Consider the following 24,388-nt stretch of genomic DNA (forward strand, 5'->3'; position numbering starts at 1 on the left):
CTTTAATCCAAAGCTTACCATGATTGGCAACACAAGTTGCCAATCCTCATTATGAACAAACGAACAACACATGCTAGCATCAACAAAATTACAACTAGCCTGTACATCTCAAAGGATAAACATAATGGTTCCAACGAACCTCAATGACTTCACATAAATCCAACGAATCACAATGTTGGACCATAAGCTCGATTCAAGACTCATAATCCTATCATGGATACTTAGGACACCGTTCTAGACGTACGAAACATCAAAGGAGACACATAATTGCACAATGAATCAACAAAATATGAGGTCAAGAAATCAATACACTGTACCAGTGGGTAGAACCGTGGGCGCGTAACCGCCTGTCGTTCCTCCTGTTGTGTACTTGCGGGTGGAACAGCAGGTGGACAACCACCCGCAGTTTCACCCGCTGTGTACCAAACCACCTCCCGCGGGTGGAAAGCCACCCGCGGTTCTGCCCGCGGGTACACACCTGTACCCACCAAATTTCCCTTTGGGGAAAAACATCAACAAAGTCATGCTCAAGTCCAAAATACCCAAAGCCTCACATTCAACAAGGAAATGACTTGAACACATGAATAGCTCAAAAGATAGCATTTAAGAACCCTAGATACACGCTCTAACAAGCATAAACACGAGATTATGCATCAAATGTCACAAGAACATCAAGAACATCAAATAGAGTATCAAGAATCATCATAGCAAATGTAAAGTAGGTTTTATAAAGCATGGGTTACCTTTGTAGACCAAGAAACTATTCCTTTTTACCTCCTAGACCTCTTCTAGAAGCTCTTCCTTAACAAAGTCTTCTTAACACAACCAAAACCACACAAAGAAAACCACACTTAGATAAAGACTAGGTAAAACTAACCAAAAACACTATCTATGCTAAGATCTTACCCTTCCTAGTGCTTTGATGATGGAAAGTTGGAATCTTGGAGAGTTCTCTTGCAAGGATGAAGGTGGATTTTACTTGGCTTGGAGAGTAAGCTAGGCTTTTTAAAGAAAAGGTAGATTGTCTAGTGTTTTCTTGCTAAGTTTAGAAAATGAAGTGTGTTCTTTTTAGGGTAAGGCTTGAATGCCAAGTAAGGGTGAAAAGTCTAGAATGCCCTCCCTTATTCTAAAAAGGCTAGGAAGACATAAAAGGGCTAGGTACAAGGTATAAAGCTCAAGGTACAACTCTTTGACTAGCTCAATTGACTATAGAATCTAGTCAATTTTGGTCCTCTAACTATTGATTATGGAATTAGGAAAGGAATTTTCAAGGCAAGAAGGAATTAATTAAGAAATTAATTCGGGTTTAAGGAACGAATTTCCGGGGTGTCACACAGAGTGTGAGCCATCTAGAGTAAGCCACCGCGTACGTCGGCTTCTCAAGGGGTGGGTAATGATACGGTTCCACATTGCCTCCACAGGAGATTGTGGAGTGGTACTTATGTTGGGGCCAAACCTCCACTCGCTTTTGTGATGGAGTTAGAGTCTTGGTTTAGTTTAGTTGGCTATAGTGGATCACTCACTTGGGTGAGTTGAAGGCTATTCGTTGGCGGGGGCAGACTGCTTGAACAATTATGAATTAATTCTCTAATAACTAAAGAACTAATATCATTTTATCCATTATTAATTTGCCTTTATTTTTCCTTAGAGTTTTTACTATTTCTATTAGAATGTAGTATCTGTTCATAAACTAATTTCTCAACCTACTTAAGCACAATGAGTCAATGCAACAGACCATTGAGGGAATCAACGGTCATAAGACCAGAGCTATCAGAGGGGCACGGGTCTTGGATGTTGGCTAAGAAAAAGTTGACGCAACATTACCGAGGCCAAAATGGTAGAAACCAGAGAAACGTGGTTAATGGTACGGGAAAGGAAAAGTCAATACAAATACAAAACAGTAAGGGAAAGGATAAGGTAGACAATGCACCAAATTTGGGCCAACGTTCTATGTTCAGTGTCCTAAATGGGCTGGATGACCAGTAGGAGGAAGCCCATGTTGATATCCAAGAACCCGCCCCATCGGCCCAAGCGGAAGCAAATAAGGGATCTTTTGACAAGGGGAACAAAAAGGGTCAGACGAAGTCCGGAAAGACAACCGGCAGAACTGCCGCGAACAAAAACAATAAAGGGAAACAAGCGGAAAAAACCAAGAAACGATGCAAATGGGAAGAAAAGAGGGGAAAACAGCATCTCTGTTGTGAGAGAACAAAACAAGAAGACACGAGTAAGACAAGGGTCCGAAGTAACCAAGGGACATCCAGAAATAAAAATAACAGATAATCATATGGGGGAAACTAGCAAAGCAACCACGAGTCATCACAGCAAACAAGCTGCAGCGAGCAACGAACACACGGTGGTCAGAGGCTCAAAAAGAGGCGAGGAGATAGTGCGATACACTGTCCACGACTCCGGACCTCCGCCTGAAAGCCATGACCTTTTCACTAACTCTGGTGATTTAGTTGAGCAATCCGATGAACCCCCCGACCCTGGGATTTCTAAAGGGTTAATGGATGAGGATGTTTTTGTGGATTTGGATGAGGATATGCCCTCATCCTTTGATTTTGTTCTGCACCCCAGCTAATCAGCTGGGTATATGCGTTTTATTTTATTTTATTTGTGCTTGTCTTCTTTGTTCGTGCGTTTTCGTTTTGATTTCAGCCTTGTTTTGTTTCCTTTCTATTCTGTTTCCTATTATTAGTCTTTTCTGAAATTGCCAAGGAGCTGCCTCAAGAGAGGGGCTCCGATACCTTAAGTTTTTTATTGCCAGCTATAAACCCCAAATTTTGGGGTTATTAGAGCCTAAAGTTTCTGGAGTCTGCAGAAAACTCAATTTTGACAATTTAGTTAGAGTTGAGGCCCTTGGTTTTAGTGGGGGCATCTGGCTGTTTTGGAACAACTGTATTAGCGTTGATATTATCCACACTGATCCTCAATTCATTCTCTCACAGGTCAAGGAAAATGGTAAAGAGCTATGGTTTCTCTCGATTATCTATGGAAATCCTATTCCGACCCTTAGGAGGAAACTTTGGGAAAACCTCGATAAAAATTGTTTGAATATTTCTGGGCCGTGGCTTTCGGTGGGGGACTATAATGCAGTCCTCAACCATGAAAAAGTTTCTTGTCCCAATAACTTCTCTCTTTATAGAAGTGCAGGTTTTGCTAATTGGGTGTTCAACCAAGATTTTATGGACATGTGTTTTAGCGGGGCGAATTTCACTTGGCAAAGAGGAAATTCCAAAGAAACTTTCAAAGCTTCTAGGCTCGACAAAGCTCTCTGCAATCTGGAATTCCAAATCGTCTAGGTGGACTATGTGATAAAACACCTCCGTGCACGGGTTCTGATCACAGCCCTATCCTAATCACGTTAAACGACTCCTCTACTAGTAGGAGAAATTCAAATTTCAGATTTCTTCTCCCTTGGTTAAGCCACATTAATTTCAAAGATCTGGTCTCAACCAACTAGAATCATACCGGTATTTTCCAGGATAATATCTCTAACCTCTCAAGAGCTCTCAAGTCTTGGAACATGAAGGACTTTGGGGCGATCGAGAGAAAGAAGAAGAGACTGCTTGCCCGCATCGGTGGTGCTCAAAGGAAAGCTCGATCATAACCATGAAAGTGGGCTCATTAGGCTCTTAAAGAAACTCCGAAATGAGTTGGATGAGGTTCTTCTCCAAGAGGAACTCAAAGTGGTTCCAGAGCTCAAGAGAAGAATGGATTTGGTCTGGGGATCGCAACACTAAATTCTATCACACAACTACCCTAGCTAATAAAAGAAGAAACAAAGTCAATGAGTTGATCAACAACAATGGAAATCGCACGAAGGATAAGCAGGAAATAAAGGACCTTGTTGTGGATCACTTCACAAAGCTTTTTTGCAAAGACGGGGAGGTGGATTTATCCATAGCGCCCGTAACTATTTCCCTTCTCTTCCAGATAATGAATGGTGTTCTTTTAATATTCCTTTTACGGAGGAAGATATTAGAACCGCTCTTTTTGATATGGGTCCTACTAAGGCAGCAGGTCTGAACGGTTTCATTGCTGCTTTCTACCAGAGACACTGGGACATTGTGGGGAGAAAACTGTCTTCCATGGCTTTAAAGTTTTTTTACACTGGTGTTCTGGAAGAAAATATCAATAACACTTGTATCACCTTGATTCCTAAGGTAACCAATCCCGCAATGGTTACCCAATTTCGCCCTATAAGTCTTTGTAATAACTCGTACACGGTTATTACGAAGACTTTAGCCAATAGATTGCGATGTATTCTTCCAAATCTTATTGGCCCTTGTCAAAGCAGTTTTGTCCACGGTAGACAAATCTCGGACAATGTTATCATTTATCAAGAGGTTCTCAATCTCATGAGACATGCCAAAGGGAACAAAGGTTATATACTTATTAAGATTGACTTGGAGAAGGCCTATGATAGACTCTTTTGGGAGTTCATTCAGGATACTCTTCGGGAAGCCAATCTCAACCCTTCCTGGGTCAAGAATATTATGACCTGCATTACAACGACCGGGCTCTCGATTCTTTGGAATGGAGATAGGTTTGACTTGTTTGAACCAAACAGGGGAATTCGCCAAGGCGACCCTATCTCCCCTTTTCTCTTCGTTCTGTGCATTGAGAGGTTATCCCACATCATCCAGAATGTTGTTTCTATCGGAGCTTGGAAAGGGATCAAAGTCTCAAGAAACGGGCCCTCCCTTTCCCACCATGCTTTGCAGACGACATGTGTAACACCCCGAAAATTATTCTAATTCCCGGATTAACTCCTACGATTATTTTTCTGAGGGAATTAATTCTTTCATTTAAAGCCCAATCCTTTCTATTTAAATAATCCTAGCTTAAGAAATTACCTTAAGCCCAATCTTTCTAAGTCTTTTATATATATATATATATATATATATATATATATATATATATATATATATATATATATATATATATATATATAATTGGATCCTTCTAAGACTACTTGTATGGGCTTTAATATATACTTCGTCGCATATTTAATTCTTTTAGCCCAAGCCCATGTAAATACTCTTGAACCTGTAATAAAGCTTACTCATATTATAAAGGCCCATATCATATTCTTGAATACCCTAATGCATACATATGAATATATATAACTCACCCTACCCATACAAGACTCATAACTTAGACATTTCCTACATTCTCTCCCTCTTCTCTACCCTATTTCCCACGCCACTTTCTTCTTCCTAACACACAAATATTATCTTCCATCTTCCTACTCAAGAACTAGTCAAGATTCCATCTTTTCTCTTCACCAAGCTTAGGAAGGGTAAGATATATCCATCTACATCTTTTATTCAAAGGTTTCCTTCACTCATCTAAGCTTTATTTCCCTTTATGTGTTGGGGTTGGGGTCTTTAATGAAGATCATGTTGAGGATGGCATGCTAGAGTAATCTTGGAGGAGATTTGAGGTTTTTTCTTAGCTAAGAGGTAACCATATGTCCATGAAAACCTAATTTTAACTATACAATGTGTATTCATGATGATCTTGTGGTATGTGAGCATATTCTTGTGTTTATGCTTATTTTAGAGCTTGTATCTTAGGTGTATACTTGTGTTTGATGTGCTATTTCTTCTATTAAAAGTCATATTTGTTGTTGGCATGAGTTTTGTGACACCCCAAAAATCCACATTCAATCCATGGATTAATTGAGTAATTAATCCTATTTCATTTGAGGAATTAATTTCCTAAAATCCTGATTTTTTTTAATACTCAAGGACTAGTATTTGACTAGTCAACCTTAAAGTTGTGTTGTACCTTGAGCTTTGAGGGGAGTTCCCTTGTTCCTTAAACTTTCTAAAGGTTAGTAAGGGTATTCTTGACTTTTCACCAAGAGTTAGTATTGTAACCTAACCTAGAAGACTTCTTCATTTCATTCCTTACATTTCCTAGAAATTGGCTCTACCTTCTCTCTAGAAAGAAGCGTAGCTTATTCTCCAAGCTAAGTTGAGACCCTTGTCAAGATTCCAAGATTTGCTTCCAAGATTCAACCTTTCACCTATTTGGGCATCTAGGAGGGTAAGATCTAAGTCTATCTTGTGTTTTTGGTTCCATCTTAGATGTCTTTTTCTTAAAAGTAGGATCTTTATGATCTTTTGGTTTGATCTTGAAGTGGGTTTGGGAAGTAAGCCTTGTAAGGAGCTTGTTGAGGTGTAAAGTGAAGTCTTTTGGTCTACAAGAGGTAACCCATGCTCTACTAAAACCTATTTTGCTTACCTATATGTGATTTCTTGGATTCTACTTGTGTTTTGCTATGAAATGTGAGGGTTTATGTATTTGTCTTGTGAAAATGCATATCTAGAGCTTGTGTTTAGGGTTCCTTTGTGCCATTGCTTGGCATTTTCCATGATTCAAGTCATTTTGTTGTATTGGGTGAGATTTGGCATGTTTTGGACATGAATTTGTGTTTGGAGAAGAAAATCCCCGAAGGGATTTGTTGTGGTATAAGTGTGTACCCGCGGGTGGAACGGCGGGCGGGGCACCACCCACCGGCCTACCCGCAGGTACATGGCCTTGTGGGAAGGTGTTCCCGCGGGCGGAACCACGGGTGGGGCACTACCCGTGGGTCCACCCGCGGGTACATAGGTGGTGATGTGATGGGATTTGTTCCCCGTGATTCGTTTGGTTCGGTATTTGGTCTTTTGACTTCCCGATGTTCTTTTGTGGAACTATTTGAGCGTCTTCTTGATGTTTCGTATGTCTAGAACTATATGGTAGGTATCCATGTAGGACTTTGGTGTCTTGAATCGTGCTAAGTGTTCAACATTGTGTTTCGTTGAACCGTGATGAGTCTTGTGTGTTCCTCGGAACTACCTTTGGTTTCTCCGTTGATAAGCATGCTAGGTTGGTATCTAAATGCTAGCGTGTGTGTTGTTTGTACCTTCCGTTTGGTTGATGATAACTTGTGTTATTCATCGTTGTTGTTGTTGGGCTGTGACCCATTCCTTGATTGAGTATGTTTCATACCTTCGTTGTGATCCGTTGTTTGACTCTTGTTGAGTTGTGGTGCGTGTGTGGCTTTACCTGGATTGCACGATTAGTGGTATGGGACACTAGTTACCAAGGTATTGCAGCGGTCCTCGTAGTAGCCGTGACGTGATTATGGAGCTGTGGCCTTTGTGTGAGGTTCACGTTTATGAGGGATAACATGTGTTATCCGGGCATGTGTTGCCATGTGTGTGTATGGTACCTCGTGTACTATGAAATCGGTGGTTTTGTTGGAGGGATTGTTGGAGGGGGAATTACAATTCCCGGGGGAATAAGGTTGGACTGGTTGTACAGGGGTCCTGGAGGTAAAGGTTGGAACTAGATATAAGGTTGGGGGTAGCCATAAGGTTGGAACAGGGCATAAGGAAGGCATATCAACTCGTGATGGGTGATGTCACGAGGGCTTGTGTAGCCGTGGTTGTGTTCTTTTCTTGTGACGTGTGTAGTCACAAAGGCATGTGTTGCCTAGGCATGTGTTGCCGTTTGTCGTGTCCTTATCCTTGTGTTGTTGTTATCCTTTGTGGTCTTGGGATGTGTTCCCGTGTTGTTTGTGAGAGTGATGAGTCTTGAGTTGGTGTTTACTCTTGGATTTTCACTTATATATATGTATTCCGTTTCGAAATGATTTTTGTATATATCCTATCTATGTATGATACTTAACAGGTATTGGTGGGTTACTAGCATTATCGCTGACCGGGCGTCGTCCCAATGTTTATCTTTGTTTCTTTCAGGTGATGTCTAGACGAGCGCGATGTTTAGTGGCCGGTAGTCTAGTATCTTTACCTTTGTTTTGTGGCCTGTGTGCTGTTGTAGTTTTAGACTGATGTCTTTTGGGATAGATGTATACACTTTGCAGATTCACCGCCGTAGCGTTTACCATGTTTGGTAGACGTGGAATAACACCCCGTTTGGATTTCTTTTATCCAGTTTTCGTTTTATCGTCAGCTATGCTAGTTTTGTTGTTTGATCTGCAGGTGTTAAGGCCTTTTATATAGGTCGTGTTTGGGGGGGTGTTACAAGTTTTGTTGAGTTTGGACTTGGATTTCACATTCTTGCCATTTTTCTCGAGTCAAATTTCACTTCCGGGAAATGAACCAGCGGGGGTTTTGGGCGAGCGGTGGCACACACGCCGAAACCACCCGCCGGTCACGCAGGGGGTTCCGGCAGGCACTTTGGGTCCCGCCTAAACCACCCACTGGTACAACAGGGAGTTTTAGCGGGACCTTTTGTACCCGTCTGAACCGCCCCCTGGTACGGTTTTGTTTGGCTTCTTGCTTTGTTGTCTCCCGTGTATTGTGAGTATTTATTGATGTTACATAAGTCTAGAGCGGTGTATTATGAGGCCAATGGTTAGGTTGGGAGTCTTGATTCGTGGCTAAGATCCAACATTGATATTTGTTGGATTATTGATGAAGTCTATGATGTTCGTATGAATCCTTGTGATTATTCTTTGGCTCGTGTACTAGTAACGTTGTTTCTTGATGTCAGTATAATTCTTTATAATAGCCTTTGCTTGATTCTTGATCGAGTTGATAACTTGAGCCTATTTATTCGTTGTGGCATTTCGTTGGAATTCTTTGATATCGAACTATTGCCTTTGGAATATCTTTCTTGTATCTATTTCTTGAAACCTGTTGATATTGAACTATTATTGTGAGCTTGTAACCTTGTTGCACATTCTAGGCATTTTTCCCGAGTCAAATTTCACTTCAGGGAAATGAACCAACGGGGGTTTCGGGCGGGCGATGGCACACCCGCCGGTCACGCAGGGGGTTCCGGCTGGCACTTTGGGTCCCGCCAAAATCACCCATTGGTACAACAAGGAGTTTTGGCAGGACCTTTTGTACCCGTCTGAACGGCCATTTGGTACGGTTTTGTTTGGCTTCTTGCTTTGTTGTCTCCCTTGTATTGTGAGTATTTATTGATGTTACGTAAGTCTAGAGCGGTGTATTATGAGCCCAATGGTTAGGTTGTGAGTCTTGATTCGTTGCTAAGATCCAACATTGATATTCGTTGGATTATTGATGAAGTCTATGATGTTCGTATGAATCCTTGTGATTATTCTTTGGCTCGTGTACTAGTAACGTTGTTTCTTGATGCCAGTATAAATCTTTGTAATAGCCTTTGCTTGATTCTTGATCGAGTTAATAACTTGAGCCTATTTATTCGTTGTGGCATTTCGTTGGAATTCTTTGATATCGAACTATTGCCTTTGGAATATCTTTCTTGTATCTCTTTCTTGAAAGCCGTTGATATTGAACTATCGTTGTGAGCTTGTAACCTTGTTGTACCTTGTCATTGTGAATCCCTTGACTTTGAGCTATTGATTGAGCTTCTTTGTTGTTGAATGCATTTCTTGTGGAATCTATGCCTTTGCTTTATCTCTTGAGATTCCTTCGTTGAATTGAACCCTTGTTGAGATTATTATGCTAGTACAGTGGACAGTGTGGGGACTTAATTGTTACTGATATGAGATTGGCGGGCATCTGGCTCTGTTTGCAATGGGTCATGTTAGTGTGGGAAGCCATTGACAGGTCGGTGGTATGGAAAGTCCCGATCAACCATTGTGAACTGATCCGGTAGTGTGGAAAGCTCTGAGTTGCCGTTAGGATTATTGTTTTGCGGGAAACCTTGTAGAAATGTATCCCGGTTGTCAGAGATAGTAGCTAACCCGTTGGGCTTGGAATCCCAATAGGGGGTGTATACACTTAAAGTTGCTTGATCTGTTTCCATTGGACATTAATTGATTGGTCACTTGTGACCTTGGTGCTGACTGGAAGCCCTCCACACTGATCTACGTTGGTATCGAGTCACTGAGGTTGACTCCGCAGTATATGTTTGATGATTGTGTCCTTGTGGACTTGAAACATTGTTATTGTTATTTATTTGATGATTATGATGAGAACTATCTACGTTGATTATTGTGATAGTTCTATCTTTCTCATTGTCCTTGATTCGCTTTCGTTATCTCGTTGAATCGGTCTCTTTAGTGATGTCCTTGTGGTATAATGTCGTGTTGTTGAGCATATCTCATGTATTGGTCTGGTCTTGATTCCATTCCTTATGAAGTATGATTAGCGAAATATATATGTATTCCCAAGTCTCAAAACCATTTTGAAGTATGAAAAGTATATCTACGTATCTTCACACATTGGAGTGTGGTTACTTAGCATAATCGCTAATGGTTTTAAAATGTTTTCATGTTTGGAGTAGTCCAGCTTTGAGAGCGCGATAGTTCAAGACTAGCTTCTACCATGTAGTTAGATTCCCTAGTTGGACTTTGTTTATTGGCCTGTGAACCTATGCTAGACTTATACTGTTAAGACTAGTACTTGTTATGTTGTTTTGTTTGAAGATCAGACTAGCCTGTGCATTTGGGTTGAGTTAACCTAAATGTGGTATAGCTTCCGCACTTTATTTATAGTATTTAGACTTCATTTACTAACATTTGTCCAGTTAATGCTTTAAGTTGTGATTAGAAATCGCAGGTGTTACAACATGGTACTCTTTGGAGAAGCCACGGAAGCCCAAGCCAAAATCATCAGTGATTGCCTCGACAGATTCTGTGCTTGCTCGGGTCAAAAGGTTAGTTTTCTCAAGTCCCAACTTTTCGTTTCCACTAATATTCCCCTTTCACGTGCAGAAGAGATATCGAGAACCTTAAGGATCCCTCTAACAAAGGAGTTCGGGAGGTATCTTGGTGTCCCCTCCATTCAAGGCAGAGTCACCAAAGGAACTTTTGCGGCTGTTGAAGATAGGATCTCAGCCAGACTGGAAGGATGGAAAACAAAGCTCTTATCCTTAGCAGGGCGCCACGTGTTAGCTCAATCGGTATTGAACTCTATTCCCTATTACACTATGCAGACTAACTTGCTCCCGAAAGGTTTCTGTGACAACATAAACAGGAAAGTTCGGAAGTTTATCTAGGGCGGTTCTGATAGCAAAAGGGGCTGCCATTTGGTGAATTGGAGCAAAGTCGACACCAGACCTAAACATGCTGGAGGTTTGGACATCAGAGGCACTTACGACATGAATATGGCTTTCCTCACCAAAGTCGGATGGAGAATGCTGACTGAGGATAGCCCTCTATGGACAAATGTTTTAAGAGCTAAATACACAAAAAATCAGCCCAATGCTAATCTGATTCTTCCGGTCTCCAAGAGCTCCTCCAATGCGTGGAAAGGCATTACTAAGGCCGCTAACATCCTGAAGGATGGTATTCGTTGCTCAATTGCCTATGGACTTGACACCAAGTTCTGCTATTCTAAGTGGCTTGGAGAGTTTGTTCCCATGGATGTCGCCACCAGAGATGTTCCTACTGAAGAAAGGCAATGGACAGTCAGAGATTATTGGGACATGAGCACCGGTTGGAACCTTCAATACCTGGATACTCTCTTGCCCCATCAGATCATCAGCAACCTCAGAGGGGTATTTCTTTCGAGTGATCCAAGCATCAGGGATAGTATCTCGTGGAATCAGACATCATCGGGTAGTTTCTTGGTCAGTTCGACGTACAATCTTGCCACTGGGAATCAGCTCCAACCAAACAATAATTTCTGGAATGTCATCTGGAGGATAAAGGTGCCGAACAAAATAAAATTCTTTTTGTGGCTTCTAATGCATGAAAGTATCCTCTGCAATGCTAAGCGCATAAGTTTACATATGGCAGCAAGATGTCATCTCTGTCCAGGGAGAAGAGAGGATATCAACCATGTCATGAGAACCTGCCCCGCTGCGCTCAAAATTTGGAACTCCCTTGTCTTCAGGAATGAATCTTTTCATTAACACCAGAAGGTGGAGATAATCAGGGACTACAGCAAAAATGTCTACAGAACTCTCATGCACTGGTTGATCACTTGTCACACCTCCGGGATACAAACTGCTACTGTTATGTGTTGGGAGAAGCCTCAACATGGCTGGGTTGCCATCAACGTGGATGGGAGCTGCAATCCGAGAATCCATAATGCAGGATGTGGTGGTATTTTGAGGAATAGCCAGGAGAGTGGATCGTTGTGTTTTAGCAAGATTTGGGGGACTGCCCAGCTGATGTTGCAGAAGCTTTTGCTACGTTAGCTGGTCTTAGAATTGCTTGGAATATGTCTCTCACCAACGTTGTGATTCAAAGTGACTTCGTCAACGTGGTCGACCGGATTAATGACCAAGATTTGGGGGACTGCCCAGCTGATGTTGCAGAAGCTTTTGGTATGTTAGCTGGTCTTAGAATTGCTTGGAATATGTCTCTCACCAACGTTGTGATTCAAAGTGACTTCGTCAACGTGGTCAACCGGATTAATGACCATCTTTTTTACGCTAAAGGAGGTGAAACCCTTTGTAATATCATTTTTGAGTGCAAGGCTTGGTTTAAGAAGAATTGGAATGCTAGATATTGCCATATTTTGAGGGAACAAAATCAAGTTGCGAATTGACTTGCGAAGAACCATTCTCCAAACCACGAGTTGGCTTTGCTTTATTTTTGCTCAAATGCCAAGCTCGCAGAATGTGTCCGCAAGGATAGTTTAGGTGTTCCCTGAAGCACAAAAAGAGAGTTGCGAATTGGCTTGCGAAGAACGAACCATTCTCCAAACCACGAGTTGGCTTTGCTTTATTTTTGCTCAAATGCCAAGCTCGCAGAATGTGTCCGCAAGGATAGTTTAGGTGTTCCCTGAAGCACAAAAAGAGAGTTTAGGTGTTCCCTGAAGCACAAAAAGAGTCAATGCCGCCTCCATTAAGGGACTTGAACCTACGACTTCGCATATGAGAGTTCAACCTTGGTGTCATTAGACCACAAGGTTTTGGCAACTAGAAACTTATTCAAAAGACTTAATTTCAATCATTAGGTATACCTTGTGCGTAACTAAGGATTTCAATTAGTTTAGCCCTGTCGATTTCAAATCAACCCTGTCGGGTTTATAAGGAAAATTTTTTACCGAATTAATTTTTTTTTTAACCTTAACCCTAAACCGTCGAGTTATCTGGCTTTTTGGGTGAGTTTGGTTAAATTTTTTTACATTTTGAAATTAATATTCTAAATTTTCAATTTTAATAAACTAGCACATTTACACTAATAAATATAAACTTATACATCGTTTAGTCAATCCAAACGTTAATTTCTCAATTGTAAGTTCTAACTAAAAATAATTAATATATTTACACTTATAAAATAATAATAATTATAAGAGTTAATTACAAATTTGGTCCCTCGACTATAAGGATTTCACCAATCTGGTCCTTGACTTTCAAAATTACTCAATTTAATCCCCGACTATGCTTTTTTTTTTTTTAACCCAAAATGGTCTTAACCATTAGACGTCCGTTAACTCGTGACCAAATTGGTAATTTCACTACAGTCAAGGGACTATTTCAGTAATTAACTTTCGGAGAAAATGGTGCATGTGATGACTGAAATGGTCCATTGACTATAGCGAAATTACCAATTTGGTCCCGATGGTTAATGGACGTCTAACGGTTAGGACCATTTCGGGTAAAAAAAAAAACATAGTCGGAGATTAAATTGATGAATTTTAGAAGTCGAAGACCAGATTGGTGAAATTCTCATAGTCAAGGGACCAAATCGGTAATTAACTCATAATTATAATAAGTTCTTATTTTTCATCATTTGTTTTCGTAAAAATAATTTATTTTGTAATAAATTTATTAATATATATTTGTTGAAATTTTAATAAAAATTAAATAAAAAAGTTCTTATTTTTCGTCATTTATTTTTGTAATAAGTTTATTAATATATTTTGTTGAAATTTTAATAAAAATTAAATACAAAAGAAAAAAATGTGCTTAGGTACAAACTTTCAAGCCCCCATGACTGACACTCTACCACTAAGCTATAAGGGCTGGGTTGTTAATTTGTATTGGAATATTTGAGATGATTTTTATCTTATGTTAACTTTTTCAATCTTATTGCGATTGTTTTTTTCTTTATTTTTGAAGGAAAAGATATATATCATTCACGATGGGACTCGAACCCACAATCTCTCGCTCCAGAGGTGAGCACCTTATCCATTAGGCCACGCAAACATCTTAATCTTATCAAGATTGTTCATCATACTACGATTGACATTCTTATACTTAACACCAAGAGTGGTAGCTTTGCCATCTATGTGGTCTCCGAGTTTGGAAAAGTTGGCAAATTATTGTGTAGACCATGGTCCACATAGTACTGTTTGAACCACAAAAGAATGTACATTTTTAATTTAATATACTAAAAATACATTATTTTTGTACTAAATGTACATTATAAAAAATAATATACTTTTAGTATTCAAATAATGTAATTTCCTTGAATACAAAGTACATTTTTAATATACTAAAAGTACATTACTTTTGTACTATATGTACATTATTTTATAACATACAAAATATGGTCCACAGTAGACCATGGTTCACACAATAATAATTGTGAAAAGTTCTATAGGATACCGAAAGCACATACCTTAAAGATTAAGGGGGTTGTATTCAATCATGACTTTCATAGAGTTTTAACGACTTTTATGAACTTTAAAAGTTTGGAAGTATTCAATTCAAACTTTTAGAGAGTCTTTAAAAGTCAGGCGGTATTCAATCACGATTTGTAAAGAGTCTTTAAAAGTCATGTGATATTCGATTAAGACTTTTAGAGAGTCTTTAAAAGTCATGTGGTATTCAAAAAGTTATGAACTTTTGTAGACTTTTTAATTTTAGAACTTTTGTAGACTTTTCATTCTCAAATATAAATAGTTGAAATCCAACCATCAACCCCAAGATTTCAAAATTTTCTTTCTAACAACTTTGAATGTTTTCTCTCTATATTAATATTCTATTTTTTCTCTCTAATTAAACTTTATAAACTTGTCTAAATTTAATAAAATTATTTTTTTCTTCATTATCCTATATTTTCCTCATACCTAAACTCTACTGATTTTTCTCTCTCCTAAGCTTTACAATCTTCCTCTAATATTATTTTTACTTCATTATTGCTTGTTTATATTGATTTTTATTTTTTTCTATGAATTTTTTATCCCTAACTTTCTCTAATTCCCCCTAAATACATAAACAAAGCAAATTTTTCATCATCAAATTTTAGTATATGGTTCATAATATTCATATAAATACTTATATATTTTAATTTTTATATATTCTTTTTATGTTTATATTCGTAATATATATTTTTTCTTTTTTTTTTTAACAACAAGTTACTACGAATAGCGAACTACTGTTCGCAACAACAATTTAGAGTTGCAAACAGTAGCACCTTGTTGTTGTTCGCAGTCTCAAATTGTTATTGCAAATAATAGTTTTTTGCGTGATGCTTAGCAATATATTAAGTATAATAAATTTATATATATTATTAATATTAAATTTGTAATTTTTTTTTTATTTTATGAAACTTGTAATTATATTTTTAAATATTTTATTATAATTTTTTGTTGATGTTTATTAATAATATATATATATATATATATATATATATATATATATATATATATATATATATATATAAATAAGTAATTAGTATATAAGTTTCAGCATACTATGGATAAAAATAATAGTGTTGAGAATGTTGATGTGGGTGAAGAACTATATAATAAGAAGAATTTTTGATATTATAAATGTTTTGTAAGAAAATTATAAAGGATAAGAATCAAAATCATTGAAAGTTTGTAAGGATGTATTCAATTTAGAATTTCAATGACTTTTGTAAACTTTTTAAAATAAGAAGTTTATAAAAGTCTATGAATGTTTTTTATATAGACTTTTATAGAGTCTTATAAAGTTTTAAAAAGTTTTAAATGACTCTATGAAAGTCAATCAAAGTTTATTAAAATCTATCATTTTAAAAGTCTTTAAACTCTACAAAAGTTATGATTGAATACACCCCCCTAAGTTTTAGTACATAGACTCCTAAAGATTGGTGTGATACGCTAAGAATATTCTGTAGGAGATGACGTACATGTGAAACCTATTACAGATCACTAATAAAAGAAATTGTTTGGTAAACTATAGAATTTCGAAATTCAAATTCAAGTTCTAGTCTTCTAGAAGGACTACAGGGTTTTCAATTTTTTTCCTCTGATTTTCAACTATTCTAGAAATTACATCTTGGTAGGGGTGTTAGCGAACAGAGCTTTCGGCAAACTACTCATGTTCGTGTTCGGTAAGCGTTTGTTTATGTTCGTTTGTTAAGGTAAACGAACATTAACAAACAAAATTTAGAGCTCGGTTAATAAACGAACAGAGCTTGAACAGTTTTAAGCTCGTTTGCTAAGAGATCGTGAACAAGCTCGTTTGTGTTCGTTTACTAATGTTCGTGAACAAGTTCGTTTATGTTTGTTTAATAATGTTTGTGAACAAGTTCGTTTAATAATGTTCGTGAACATGTTCACAAACCTATATATTATATTATATTATATTATATTAGTTTTGTAGTTGTGTTGTTTGTTTGATTATTGTTCGTGAACGTAGATTATTTATTGTTCACGAACGAATTGTGATCATGAACATGTGCAGGTGTTTGTTTATTAAGTGTTCATGAACGTAAATGAATATGTTCGTGAACGTGCTTGTTAATGAACATGTTTGTGAACGTGTTTGTTAATGTTAACGAACACGTTTGCGAATGTGTTCACGAACGTTAACAAACACGTTCGCGAACATGTTCGTTAACGTTAACGAACACGTTCGTGAACGTGTTCGCGAACGTTAACGAACACTAACAAACGCTTAACAAACGAACACGAACAGAATTTTCAAAAACCTTAACAAACGAACACGAACAACCTCCGTTCGTTTATGTTCGGTTCGTTAACAGCCCTACATCTTGGGGATACATCATGCATCATATTGGCAACGACAAATAAAGAAATATAAATATAGCTCGCACCTACTACTCAATTAATTTTTGTGTGGTAGATTATAGGTAAAGGTACATGATCAAGTCTTAGCGGTTGCAATGTAAGAGTTACATCCGATGTGCGTAGTGGACTCCTTGTGGACATTAAACACTGGTCTTCTTATCTACCGCTCCAATATTCTGTCGGGTCGAGATGTTATGACCCTTGAGGCGAGAAAATTTCATATTTATTGAGAGTGAGAGAATTTCATTTTGGTAGGCAAAGCATATAAATAGAAAAGGGAACAATCCAATTTTAGTCACTCAATTATTCCTTATAATAATTAGCGGTTGCAATGTAAGAGTTACATTCGATGTGCATAATGGACTCCTTGTGGACATTAAACACCGGTCTTTAATTTCTATCCACCGCTTCACTATTCTGTCGGGTCGAGATGTTAGGACCCTTGGGGCGAGAAAATTTCATATTTATTGAGAGTGAGAGAATTTCATTTTGGTAGGCAAAAAATATAAATAGAAAATGGAACAATCCAATTTTAGTCACTCAATTATTCCTTATTATTAGCGGTTGCAATGTAAGAGTTACATTCGATGTGCATAATGGACTCCTTGTGGACATTAAACACCGGTCTTTCTATCCACCGCTCCAATATTCTGTCGGGTCGAGATGTTAGGACCCTTGGGCGAGAAAATTTATCTTTATTGAGAGTGAGAGAATTTTATTTTGGTAGGCAAAAAATATAAATAGAAAAGGGAACAATATATTTTTAGTCACTCAATTATTCCTTATTACCAGCTTTACCGTTTTATTATATACTCCTAAATCTTCAAAAATTTTGCAATTTTAACCCTAGAGCAACTAAATAATATAATTAAAATCTATTAAAATTATACTTAGTACATGAGTATATTTTAGGCCATGTTTGGTAGCATAGTTTATCAGCCAATTTTAGCTTATTTAACTACTATTAGTTGTTTGATTTGATTAAACAATCAATATGTGTATTTGATTAATTAGCTTTTTGTAACAACTTATTACTTTAAAATAATGTTAAAATTCAAAAAGCAGTTCAAAGTAACTTTTTCGATCAGCTTTTTGAGAAAACCATTTTGTATGTAATCAGTCATCTATCAGCTAATGCTATCAACTGTCAAATTCATTAACCAAATTAGCTAATAGTTATTTACCACACACTCCCTTGATATTTTTTTAATATTTCTTTCTTAAAAGGTTATCACTTATGAATTTAACATATAAAATAGCAAAATTGACAATATTATAAAGAATAAAAATAACACAATTTTAATAGAGTTTAATGATTTTTTTAATAAATATAAATAGAAAACATAGAATATGGGCGTGCGGCGGTGTCCATATTTGACCACTCAGCTCAATCTTTATAAAGTTTGCATATACTTAATAATATAATTTAATGCCGACACGTTTTACGAAACTGGGCGGTATCATCCACCCACTGCCCTAGCAGAACACTATAAAATTAAATATTTTCAACAAAAACATAATCAAAGTTGGCATTATATATAGAAACCCCAATTCCCCTTCTTCCTTATTTATCACACTTACAACAACAGACATTATTATTTCGTAAAACCAAGAACATACAAACAAGATTATGGCGGCAAATTCTTCTTACGAGACATCATGGGCGGATCAGTGGGACCCAGAGCCACTTTATGAATACAACAGGAATGATCGTGAGGCCAGCAAGCAATCATCATCGTCGTCGTCTTCTAAATTCTCCGACAAGATGAGCTGAACTTTCGATAAAAGTAAGGTTGCCGCTTCCACCGGTGTGAAGAAAGCCAAGGCCGGAGCTTCTGCGGGTTTTCACTGGATCAAAGACAAGTATCATAAGACTACTCATAAGCACTAGAATTTTATGTTGTTTCCTTTCTCCTATGATTTTTTTTTTTTTTTTTTTTTTTTTTGTAAAAGAAAAGAAAATTTGTTGTATAGGTTAATAGGGGCGAGTCATGCATTCGTCATGTGTTTGTTTCAGTTAGAATTGATTATTTTTATGAAGTTTGGCCATTTTTCTTATAATTTAATTTCCTTGTAATATAGTCATCTCAGTTTTTGTTCTGATCTCCTACCAAAATTCTTGAGTTTAATTTGCCGGCGACCTCTGTTTCCGGTTGATCAATTCACGACGAGTTGAACCGTCCCCCGGAGCAGGCAGCGCGCCAGAGCTCCTTTGACCAAGCAATTAGTGGGACTAGAGGCATTAATGAATGAATTGAAGCAGATTGAAGTAAAGGGCATATCTGCAGAAATTCCCACATCGAGGACATAAAATATGTGTTAACCATTTGATAACCGGCAACCTTCTTCTCTTGCACGCTGAGCTTGGTAGCATGAGCTTGTAACCTGTGCGGGGGCTTTTGGGTTGATGGGATGCTGGGCCACACCATTAGGTAGAGAGTGGGTGGCATTCTTCTGCCTGATCTAAGTGGGGACTTGGCCAAGGTGCCTTTGTGACGCAAATTATGCTGTGCAACCGAATGCACCTTGCAAGGTGCATACGGTTGCAAAACGGCGCCGTTTTGGTTAAAAAAACGCGCGTCCCACTTAAAGAAGAAATCAGGTTTGATTTCCGGCAATAGTATTTTTATATATCCAGAAATTCATAACTATATAACCACAATTTAATAACTATATATCCACAATTTCATAACTATATATCCACAGTGAATGAATGAAGTAAAAATCCACAATGAATGAATGAATGAAGTAAAAATTCACAATGAATGAATGAATGAAGTAAAAATCGACAATGAATGAACTAAATATCCACAATATATGATTGAACTAAATATCCACAATGAATGAATTAAATATCCATAAATTCATAACTATATAACAACAATTTCATAACTATATATCCACAATTTCATAACTATATATCCACAGTGAATGAATGAAGTAAAAATCCACAATGAATGAATGAATGAAGTAAAAATCCACAATGAATGAATGAATGAAGTAAAAATCCACAATGAATGAACTAAATATCCACAATATATGATTGAACTAAATATCCACAATGAATGAACTAAATATCCATAAATTCATAACTATATAACCACAATTTCATAACTATATATCCACAATTTCATAACTATATATCCACAATAATGCTATCGCTGAGAGTCGAACCTGATTTTTTTTTTTTAAAGTAGGACGCGCGTTTTTAATCAAAACGACGTCGTTTTGAACCGTATGCACCATGCGCATGATACATTCAGTTGCACAGCATAACTATTGCCTTTGTGAAGGCGGAGGCGTCTTGGTTGTTTAACCGGAGGGTAGTGTGTGAGGCTAGTTTCACAGAGCTGCAAAAACCTCCAACTCTCTTCAGTGGATAGATAACAGCTCGGTGCAATCCACCAATCGAACTTTGATGGGACGCTGGGCCACACCATTAGGTAGAGTGTGGGTGGCATTCTTCTGGTCTTGCCTGATCCAAGTGGGGACTTGGCCAAGGTGCTTTTGCAAAGGCGTAGACGTCTTGGTTGTTGAATTGGAGGGTAGTGTGTGAGACTGGTTTCACAGAGCAGCAAAAACCTCCAACTCTCTTCAGTGGATAGATAACGGATCGGTGCAATCCACACTCGTTTCACAGAGCAGCAAAAACCTTCAACTCTCTTCAGTGGATAGATAACGGATCGGTGCAATCCACACTCATTGAGTGCTGGGTGGGTGGCACCAACCGAACCATCAACCCTTTTTTTTTTACCATACTTGTTGTGCATGATGGATTTAGCTAAACTAACAACAGAAGTGATATTTTAATTTGGGTTTATGGCTTCCAATTCACTTTGGAAAGAATGAATGTGCAGTGGATATAATATATATGGCATAAGTTATGTTCTGGGTTCATGGTTTCCAGTTCACTTTGGAAGCTTAGGAATGATCTATACAATAGAAGTGATGTCTGCATGGTTAAAAGTAGGTATATGTCATTTCTGTTTACAGATTCATGTATGTAATCTATACAATTTAAGTCAGTTAATTGAAGCATACTATACTGTAGTAAACAAATTAAGGTTCATGCAATGTGTCATTACCAAGAGAACCTGATCTTGACTGTGATGGAATTGTTGTTGCATAATTATTATTATTTTCTCTCTCACTAGAAATGTAGAATTAGGGGAATGTTAAAGTAGAAGAACAAGGAGTAATATTGTGAGCATGGATGGAAGGGAAGAAGAAGTGATCTTATTAATTGCATTCAACCAGAGTACAACAACTTGTTTATATACAGAGTAGAGAGGTGGGAAGATGATAACTGCTCCTAACAACTTGACAGCTAATCGAACAATAAACAATTTGGCAATTAATTTGTTGCAAGCTTGTGTTGATGTGGAGTTGAGCTAGATGATTTTGAGTTGGCAATTAAAATTTAATTAGATTTATCATATAGATCAAATATTATGAAAAATAGTACAAAATAAATGTTATTAAACGTGAATATGTTATGTATTAGTTTGACGTTGTTTTAGACCAAGGTCTACGATGCAAAGTAGGCCTTGGTCTATGATATAATTTGCGGTTGCAATTGGAATAAAAGGAAAATAAATAACTTTAAAACAATAAATATGAAAAGTGAAATTTCAACAATTGCGACAAATGAAAATTGCAAATTTAAAACAACATGAAATGATGTATTGGCTAGTTTGCTTGAGAGGTTAAGGGGGAAAACTTATGATCTTTTACATGTAAGTGCGTGTTGGTTCAAACCCCATACTTAGCATTTTTTTTGCCACGCCAGGGACACCACTATGACAAGGTTGTGTCACCTAGCGAGGTAGATTTTGACATGTCCATCAACATGGCCATGTCGAGGGCATGTCAATAGTCGAAAAATCTATTTAAGTTGTGTTTTTAATCCTTTTGGGGACTATTCGATCAAAGATTTCAAGAAAATGATCTAAGACACTTTTGAGTCTTTTGATGGTTTCAACCACTCTTTGGAACACATCTTTATATATATATTGGGAAGGCTTGGAATCAAGATTTTCTTCGTGGATTAAATGTGTTTTTCTATGTTCTTCAATTTGTTTATCGTTTATTTCATTCGCCTTTCGCCTTTATTTACTAGTTAATTTACTTAAATTTTCTTGTTGGTTTCTCCAGATTGCCTTGGTTGTTGATTAGTCATTTTTTTTTTTAATTTATTATCTCCTTTAGAGAACTTTTTACGTTTTTAATTTTCAATATTTTTAAATACAATTTCTTGTCAATTTCAATTTTCAATTGCAATCATTACTTAGATGCAATTTCAATTGCTACTTTAGATCAAGGATTGAAGATTTGGATTTTCATCTCAATATATATATATAAGTTCATTCTCATTTCATTTCTTGTAATTTTACTTGTTGCCTTGATTATCTTTATATTTTATCTTGTGATTGCTATGGATTGTATTCTTGATCTTGAATCTATTGTCATATTTATCTTCAATATGTGGGAGTAGATGTCTTAGGAGGGAGATAAGGATGTAGATTATGATTTTGGAGGTATGATCTTGAAATGGTTGAGTGGGAAGATGAGACTTGATTTGGATGATGTGGATCAACATGATAATTGAAGCATGTGCTCTATCTCAACTAAAAGCCTAAGCTGGTAGTTGGATTGCACGTTAATGGCTATATGCTCACAATGATTATTGAGTCCCGAGTAGAAAGTGACAACCTAATCTAGGCTCATGGGGATTGATCAATCATGCTTCACCTTTGAGAAAAGGGGAGTATGGGATATCTAGGACGCCAAATGTTTGATGAAACACCTATTAGCCACTTATGAGTCATGCATGAAAATGTCCTTAAGTGATCTAATAAGAGTGTGAAATGACCTTGAGAAAGGCTTCCTTCCGATTATGTGACATCCATTATCTATCCCGATTCAATTGCATTTCCTTGTACAAATCCAAGTTCCTATTCCCGTTCGCTATCTCATTTATTATTATCTAATTCCTTTGCTAGTTGGTTTCATTATTTGCAATATATGACCCTTTACTTTGGACTAGATTTCCAATAAAAGAGTTAATACCTTCTGTTTGAGAGAAATATTATATCGCCAAACTTTGATAACGATATCTAAGTATGGGGATACCCTCTCACACAGAACTCATCCAAAATTCTCTTCATCAAAACCATCACCACGTACTTGGGAGGAGCTAGCTGGCTAGATCTTTCATGTCCAAGTACTTTCCACTAGCAAAAACTGTCAAGTTGTGGAATAATATCTCTTCTTTCACTCATAAGGAAACTGAGAGCATTTCTCATGCTTGAGAATATGCCCCCATCGTCGCCTAAACCCTAAACCCCTAACATGAGTGCATATTAAGCATGTGTTGTGTGCAACATAGGGACATGTTTAATATGCACACAACATAATGCTCTAATGCACACACGCGTTTTTAATTCCCTTAATTAATCTCATCCATAGATATGATTTTTAATGCACCAGATTGGTTTTCATGGATTCATGGAGATGGTGCAGTGGCTCTCATATGATCACTAATTAATATATATATATATATATATATATATATATATATATATATATATATATATATATATATATATATATATATATATATATATAGGGAAGGGTTCAGGCGCGGGTATAGCTTCTCGTGCGGTTAGATCTGAGCCGTTGATCAAATCTAGATCAACGGCTCAAATCAATGAAAATTAAAAAAAAAAAAAAAAACAAAACGCGTGTCTGGAAGTAAGAAACATAAGCTAAAAATGGCGCACCTTAAGTGATAGAAACACGCACCTTAAGTGTTAGATCTTAAGCATAAACTCACGCACATTAAGTACAAAACCCACACACATTAAGCACAATCTCACGCACATTAAGTACAAAACCCACGCACTTTAAGTATTAACTCATAGACTTTAAGTTTCAACAACTACTGACATTAAGCACAAACTTACGCATATTAAGTACAAAATCCACGCACATTAAGCACAACCTCACGCACATTAATAAGCACAAAACTTACGCACTTTAAGTATTAACTCACAGACCTTAAGTTTCAACAAACTACTGACATTAAACACTAACCTCACACACATTAAGCACAAACCTTACGCACATTAAGCACAAACTCCACTCACATTAAGAACAAATCTCATCCACCTTAAGCACAAAAGCCCACACTTTAAGTTTTAACAACTACTCACATTAAGCACAACCCCACGCACATTAAGCACAAAACTCACGCACAAGCCACCGTTTTTTTTTTTTTTTTTTTTTTTTTTTTTTTTTCTTTTAATTTTAGTAATCCTGGACGTTGATTTAAGCGAGATGAATGACCCAGATTAAACCGCACAACCGCACCTAGGCATCCTAACCGCACCAAAACCTAATTCTCTCTCTCTCTCTCTCTCTCTCTCTCTCTCTATATATATATATATATATATATATATATATATATATATATATATATATATATATATATATATATGCTAACTACCATG

The 24,388-nt window shown here is 37.1% G+C and overlaps 1 non-coding gene across 1 annotated transcript; it reads right to left on the reverse strand.

Annotated features, from left to right (window-relative positions):
* Window positions 1–13,988: 13,988 nt before the first annotated feature.
* TRNAQ-CUG lies at window positions 13,989–14,061 on the reverse strand. The gene has a single exon. It is a non-coding gene; the product is annotated as a tRNA-Gln (tRNA).
* Window positions 14,062–24,388: the final 10,327 nt, after the last annotated feature.

This window comes from Ipomoea nil, unplaced genomic scaffold (genome assembly GCF_001879475.1).
Source record: "Ipomoea nil cultivar Tokyo-kokei standard unplaced genomic scaffold, Asagao_1.1 scaffold2653, whole genome shotgun sequence".
Classification (NCBI taxonomy): Eukaryota; Viridiplantae; Streptophyta; class Magnoliopsida; order Solanales; family Convolvulaceae; genus Ipomoea; species Ipomoea nil.